This window comes from Lepisma saccharinum, unplaced genomic scaffold (assembly GCF_977018435.1).
Source record: "Lepisma saccharinum unplaced genomic scaffold, izLepSacc3.1 HAP1_SCAFFOLD_182, whole genome shotgun sequence".
NCBI lineage: Eukaryota > Metazoa > Arthropoda > Insecta > Zygentoma > Lepismatidae > Lepisma > Lepisma saccharinum.
Window position 1 is genome coordinate 252,152 of NW_028142979.1, and position 8,546 is coordinate 260,697.

An 8,546-nucleotide genomic window follows, 5' to 3' on the forward strand; every position below is an offset into this window, starting at 1 on the left:
TTGCCGTTCCAGCCACGAATTGCATTTTGGGTCCCTAAGACGAATCCAAATTCCATTTAATGACTTTACAAATAAAGAATAAACATCAAGGAACACAACCAAAAAAGTTTATACGGTAAGTGTCCACAAATAACGAAGATATAACAACCTACAAAATGATTTATTTCTCGCGATATGCAACCGTTACCGTTCCAGCCACGAATTGCATTTTGGGTCCCTAAGACGAATCCAAATTCCATTTAGTGACTTTACAAATAAAGAATAAACATAAAGGAACACAACCAAAAAAGTTTATACGGTAAGTGTCCACAAATAACGAAGATATAACAACCTTAAAAATGATTTATTTCTCGCGATATGCAACCGTTACCGTTCCAGCCACGAATTGCATTTTGGGTCCCTAAGACGAATCCAAATTCCATTTAATGACTTTACAAATAAAGAATAAACATCAAGGAATACAACCAAAAAAATAAAACGGTAAGTGTGCAAAAGTAACGAAGATATAACCACCCCAAAAATGACTTATTTCTCGCGACATTCAACCGTTGCCGTTCCAGCCACGAATTGCATTTTGGGTCCCTAAGACGAATCCAAATTCCATTTAATGACTTTACAAATAAAGAATAAACATCAAGGAACACAACCAAAAAAGTTTATACGGTAAGTGTCCACAAATAACGAAGATATAACAACCTTAAAAATGATTTATTTCTCGCGATATGCAACCGTTACCGTTCCAGCCACGAATTGCATTTTGGGTCCCTAAGACGAATCCAAATTCCATTTAATGACTTTACAAATAAAGAATGAACATCAAGGAACACAACCAAAAAAGTTTATACGGTAAGTGACCAAAAGTAACGAAGATATAACAACCCCAAAAATGACTTATTTCTCGCGACATTCAACCGTTGCCGTTCCAGCCACGAATTGCATTTTGGATCCCTAAGACGAATCCAAATTCCATTTAATGACTTTACAAATAAAGAATAAACATCAAGGAACACAACCAAAAAAAGTTTATACGGTAAGTGTCCACAAATAACGAAGATATAACAACCTTAAAAATGACTTATTTCTCGCGATATGCAACCGTTACCGTTCCAGCCACGAATTGCATTTTGGGTCCCTAAGACGAATCCAAATTCCATTTAATGACTTTACAAACAAAGAATAAACATCAAGGAACACAACCAAAAAAGTTTATACGGTAAGTGTCCACAAATAACGAAGATATAACCATCCCAAAAATGACTTATTTCTCGCGACATTCAACCGTTGTCGTTCCAGCCACGAATTGCATTTTGGGCCCCTAAGACGAATCAAAGTTCCATTTAATGATTTTAATACAAAGGATAAACATCAAGGAACACAACCAAAAAAAGTTTCTACGGTAAGTGTCCACAAATAACGAAGATATAAGAACCTTAAAAATGACTTATTTCTCGCCATATGCAACTGTTACCGGGCCAGCCACGAATTGCATTTTGGGCCCCTAAGACGAATCAAAGTTCCATTTAATGATTTTAATACAAAGAATAAACATCAAGGAACACAACCAAAAAAAGTTTATAAGTAAGTGTCCACAATTACCGAATATATAACCATCCCAAAAATGACTTATTTCTCGCGACATTCAACCGTTGCCGTTCCAGCCACGAATTGCATTTTGGGTCCCTAAGACGTATCCAAATTCCATTTAATGACTTTACAAATAAAGAATAAACATCAAGGAACACAACCAAAAAAGTTTATACGGTAAGTGTCCACAAATAACGAAGATATAACCATCCCAAAAATGATATATTTCTCGCGACATTCAACCGTTGCCGTTCCAGCCACGAATTGCATTTTGGGTCCCTAAGACGAATCCAAATTCCATTTAATGACTTTACAAATAAAGAATAAACATCAAGGAACACAACCAAAAAAGTTTATACGGTAAGTGTCCACAAATAACGAAGATATAACAACCTTAAAAATGATTTATTTCTCGCGATATGCAACCGTTACCGTTCCAGCCACGAATTGCATTTTTGGTCCCTAAGACGAATCCAAATTCCATTTAATGACTTTACAAATAAAGAATAAACATCAAGGAACACAACCAAAAAAATTAAACGGTAAGTGTGCAAAAGTAACGAAGATATAACCACCCCAAAAATCACTTATTTCTCGCGACATTCAACCGTTGCCGTTCCAGCCACGAATTGCATTTTGGGTCCCTAAGACGAATCCAAATTCCATTTAATGACTTTACAAATAAAGAATAAACATCAAGGAACACAACCAAGAAAAGTTTATACGGTAAGTGTCCACAAATAACGAAGATATAACCACTCCAAAAATAACTTATTTCTCGCCATATGCAACAATTACCGGGCCAGCCACGAATTGCATTTTGGGCCCCTAAGACGAATCCAAATTCCATTTAATGACTTTACAAACAAAGAATAAACATCAAGGAACACAACCAAAAAAGTTTATACGGTAAGTGTCCACAAATAACGAAGATATAACCATCCCAAAAATGACTTATTTCTCGCCGCGACATTCAACCGTTGTCGTTCCAGCCACGAATTGCATTTTGGGCCCCTAAGACGAATCAAAGTTCCATTTAATGATTTTAATACAAAGAATAAACATCAAGGAACACAACCAAAAAAGTTTATACGGTAAGTGTCCACAAATAACGAAGATATAACCACCCCAAAAATAACTTATTTCTCGCCATATGCAACCGTTACCGGGCCAGCCACGAATTGGATTTTGGGCCCCTAAGACGAATCCAAATTCCATTTAATGACTTTACAAACAAAGAATAAACATCAAGGAACACAACCAAAAAAAGCTTCTACGGTAAGTGTCCACAAATAACGAAGATATAACCATCCCAAAAATGACTTATTTCTCGCGACATTCAACCGTTGCCGTTCCAGCCACGAATTGCATTTTGGGTCCCTAAGACGTATCCAAATTCCATTTAATGACTTTACAAATAAAGAATAAACATCAAGGAACACAACCAAAAAAGTTTATACGGTAAGTGTCCACAAATAACGAAGATATAACAACCTTAAAAATGATTTATTTCTCGCGATATTCAACCGTTACCGTTCCAGCCACGAATTGCATTTTGGGCCCCTAAGACGAATCCAAAGTCCATTTGATGACTTTACAAAAAAGAATAAACATCAAGGAACACAAAGAAAAAAGTTTATACGGTAAGTGTCCAAAAGTAACGAAGATATAACCACCCCAAAAATGACTTATTTCTCGCGACATTCAACCGTTGCCGTTCCAGCCACGAATTGCATTTTGAGCCCCTAAGACGAATCAAAGTTCCATTTAATGATTTTAATACAAAGAATAAACATCAAGGAACACAACCAAAAAAAGTTTCTACGGTAAGTGTCCACAAATAACGAAGATATAACCATCCCAAAAATGACTTATTTCTCGCGACATTCAACCGTTGCCGTTCCAGCCACGAATTGCATTTTGGGTCCCTAAGACGAATCCAAATTCCATTTAATGACTTTACAAATAAAGAATAAACATCAAGGAACACAACCAAAAAAGTTTATACGGTAAGTGTCCACAAATAACGAAGATATAACAACCTACAAAATGATTTATTTCTCGCGATATGCAACCGTTACCGTTCCAGCCACGAATTGCATTTTGGGTCCCTAAGACGAATCCAAATTCCATTTAATGACTTTACAAATAAAGAATAAACATAAAGGAACACAACCAAAAAAGTTTATACGGTAAGTGTCCACAAATAACGAAGATATAACAACCTTAAAAATGATTTATTTCTCGCGATATGCAACCGTTACCGTTCCAGCCACGAATTGCATTTTGGGTCCCTAAGACTAATCCAAATTCCATTTAATGACTTTACAAATAAAGAATAAACATCAAGGAACACAACCAAAAAAATTAAACGGTAAGTGTGCAAAAGTAACGAAGATATAACCACCCCAAAAATGACTTATTTCTCGCGACATTCACCGTTGCCGTTCCAGCCACGAATTGCATTTTGGGTCCCTAAGACGAATCCAAATTCCATTTAATGACTTTACAAATAAAGAATAAACATCAAGGAACACAACCAAAAAAGTTTATACGGTAAGTGTCCACAAATAACGAAGATATAACAACCTTAAAAATGATTTATTTCTCGCGATATGCAACCGTTACCGTTCCAGCCACGAATTGCATTTTGGGTCCCTAAGACGAATCCAAATTCCATTTAATGACTTTACAAATAAAGAATGAACATCAAGGAACACAACCAAAAAAGTTTATACGGTAAGTGACCAAAAGTAACGAAGATATAACAACCCCAAAAATGACTTATTTCTCGCGAAATTCAACCGTTGCCGTTCCAGCCACGAATTGCATTTTGGATCCCTAAGACGAATCCAAATTCCATTTAATGACTTTACAAATAAAGAATAAACATCAAGGAACACAACCAAAAAAAGTTTATACTGTAAGTGTCCACAAATAACGAAGATATAACAACCTTAAAAATGACTTATTTCTCGCGATATCCAAACCGTTACCGTTCCAGCCACGAATTGCATTTTGGGTCCCTAAGACGAATCCAAATTCCATTTAATGACTTTACAAACAAAGAATAAACATCAAGGAACACAACCAAAAAATTTATACGGTAAGTGTCCACAAATAACGAAGATATAACCATCCCAAAAATGACTTATTTCTCGCGACATTCAACCGTTGTCGTTCCAGCCACGAATTGCATTTTGGGCCCCTAAGACGAATCAAAGTTCCATTTAATGATTTTAATACAAAGAATAAACATCAAGAAACACAACCAAAAAAGTTTATACGGTAAGTGTCCACAAATAACGAAGATATAACCACCCCAAAAATAACTTATTTCTCGCGACATTCAACCGTTGCCGTTCCAGCCACGAATTGCATTTTGGGTCCCTAAGACGTATCCAAATTCCATGTAATGACTTTACAAATAAAGAATAAACATCAAGGAACACAACCAAAAACGTTTATACGGTAAGTGTCCACAAATAACGAAGATATAACAACCTTAAAAATGATTTATTTCTCGCGATATGCAACCGTTACCGTTCCAGCCACGAATTGCATTTTGGGCCCCTAAGACGAATCCAAAGTCCATTTGATGACTTTACAAAAAAGAATAAACATCAAGGAACACAAAGAAAAAAGTTTATACGGTAAGTGTCCAAAAGTAACGAAGATATAACCACCCCAAAAATGACTTATTTCTCGCGACATTCAACCGTTGCCGTTCCAGCCACGAATTGCATTTTGGGTCCCTAAGACGAATCAAAGTTCCATTTAATGATTTTAATACAAAGAATAAACATCAAGGAACACAACCAAAAAAAGTTTCTACGGTAAGTGTCCACAAATAACGAAGATATAACCATCCCAAAAATGACTTATTTCTCGCGACATTCAACCGTTGCCGTTCCAGCCACGAATTGCATTTTGGGTCCCTAAGACGAATCCAAATTCCATTTAATGACTTTACAAATAAAGAATAAACACCAAGGAACACAACCAAAAAATTTTATACGGTAAGTGTCCACAAATAACGAAGATATAACAACCTTAAAAATGATTTCTTTCTCGCGATATGCAACCGTTACCGTTCCAGCCACGAATTGCATTTTGGGTCCCTAAGACGAATCCAAATTCCATTTAATGACTTTACAAATAAAGAATAAACATAAAGGAACACAACCAAAAAAGTTTATACGGTAAGTGTCCACAAATAACGAAGATATAACAACCTTAAAAATGATTTATTTCTCGCGATATGCAACCGTTACCGTTCCAGCCACGAATTGCATTTTGGGTCCCTAAGACGAATCCAAATTCCATTTAATGACTTTACAAATAAAGAATAAACATCAAGGAACACAACCAAAAAAATTAAACGGTAAGTGTGCAAAAGTAACGAAGATATAACCACCCCAAAAATCACTTATTTCTCGCGACATTCAACCGTTGCCGTTCCAGCCACGAATTGCATTTTGGGTCCCTAAGACGAATCCAAATTCCATTTAAAGACTTTACAAATAAAGAATAAACATCAAGGAACACAACCAAGAAAAGTTTATACGGTAAGTGTCCACAAATAACGAAGATATAACCACTCCAAAAATAACTTATTTCTCGCCATATGCAACAATTACCGGGCCAGCCACGAATTGCATTTTGGGCCCCTAAGACGAATCCAAATTCCATTTAATGACTTTACAAACAAAGAATAAACATCAAGGAACACAACCAAAAAAGTTTATACGGTAAGTGTCCACAAATAACGAAGATATAACCATCCCAAAAATGACTTATTTCTCGCCGCGACATTCAACCGTTGTCGTTCCAGCCACGAATTGCATTTTGGGCCCCTAAGACGAATCAAAGTTCCATTTAATGATTTTAATACAAAGAATAAACATCAAGGAACACAACCAAAAAAGTTTATACGGTAAGTGTCCACAAATAACGAAGATATAACCACCCCAAAAATAACTTATTTCTCGCCATATGCAACCGTTACCGGGCCAGCCACGAATTGGATTTTGGGCCCCTAAGACGAATCCAAATTCCATTTAATGACTTTACAAACAAAGAATAAACATCAAGGAACACAACCAAAAAAAGCTTCTACGGTAAGTGTCCACAAATAACGAAGATATAACCATCCCAAAAATGACTTATTTCTCCCGACATTCAACCGTTGCCGTTCCAGCCACGAATTGCATTTTGGGTCCCTAAGACGTATCCAAATTCCATTTAATGACTTTACAAATAAAGAATAAACATCAAGGAACACAACCAAAAAAGTTTATACGGTAAGTGTCCACAAATAACGAAGATATAACAACCTTAAAAATGATTTATTTCTCGCGATATTCAACCGTTACCGTTCCAGCCACGAATTGCATTTTGGGCCCCTAAGACGAATCCAAAGTCCATTTGATGACTTTACAAAAAAGAATAAACATCAAGGAACACAAAGAAAAAAGTTTATACGGTAAGTGTCCAAAAGTAACGAAGATATAACCACCCCAAAAATGACTTATTTCTCGCGACATTCAACCGTTGCCGTTCCAGCCACGAATTGCATTTTGAGCCCCTAAGACGAATCAAAGTTCCATTTAATGATTTTAATACAAAGAATAAACATCAAGGAACACAACCAAAAAAAGTTTCTACGGTAAGTGTCCACAAATAACGAAGATATAACCATCCCAAAAATGACTTATTTCTCGCGACATTCAACCGTTGCCGTTCCAGCCACGAATTGCATTTTGGGTCCCTAAGACGAATCCAAATTCCATTTAATGACTTTACAAATAAAGAATAAACATCAAGGAACACAACCAAAAAAGTTTATACGGTAAGTGTCCACAAATAACGAAGATATAACAACCTACAAAATGATTTATTTCTCGCGATATGCAACCGTTACCGTTCCAGCCACGAATTGCATTTTGGGTCCCTAAGACGAATCCAAATTCCATTTAATGACTTTACAAATAAAGAATAAACATAAAGGAACACAACCAAAAAAGTTTATACGGTAAGTGTCTACAAATAACGAAGATATAACAACCTTAAAAATGATTTATTTCTCGCGATATGCAACCGTTACCGTTCCAGCCACGAATTGCATTTTGAGCCCCTAAGACGAATCAAAGTTCCATTTAATGATTTTAATACAAAGAATAAACATAAAGGAACACAACCAAAAAAGTTTATACGGTAAGTGTCCACAAATAACGAAGATATAACAACCTTAAAAATGACTTATTTCTCGCGACATTCAACCGTTGCCGTTCCAGCCACGAATTGCATTTTGGGCCCCTAAGACGAATCAAAGTTCCATTTAATGATTTTAATACAAAGAATAAACATCAAGGAACACAACCAAAAAAGTTTCTACGGTAAGTGTCCACAAATAACGAAGATATAACAACCTTAAAAATGACTTATTTCTCGCCATATGCAACCGTTGCCGTTCCAGCCACGAATTGCATTTTGGGCCCCTAAGACGAATCCAAATTCCATTTAATGACTTTACAAACAAAGAATAAACATCAAGGAACACAACCAAAAAAGGGTTTTTACGGTAAGTGTCCACAAATAACGAAGATATAACAACCTTAAAAATGACTTATTTCTCGCGATATGCAACCGTTGCCGTTCCAGCCACGAATTGCATTTTGGGCCTCTAAGACGAATCAAAGTTCCATTTAATGATTTTAATGCAAAGGATAAACATCAAGGAACAAAGCCAAAAAAAGTTTCTACGGTAAGTGTCCACAAATAACGAAGATATAACAACCTTAAAAATGACTTATTTCTCGCGACATTCAACCGTTGCCGTTCCAGCCACGAATTGCATTTTGGGCCCCTAAGACGAATCAAAGTTCCATTTAATGATTTTAATACAAAGAATAAACATCAAGGAACACAACCAAAAAAAGTTTCTACGGTAAGTGTCCACA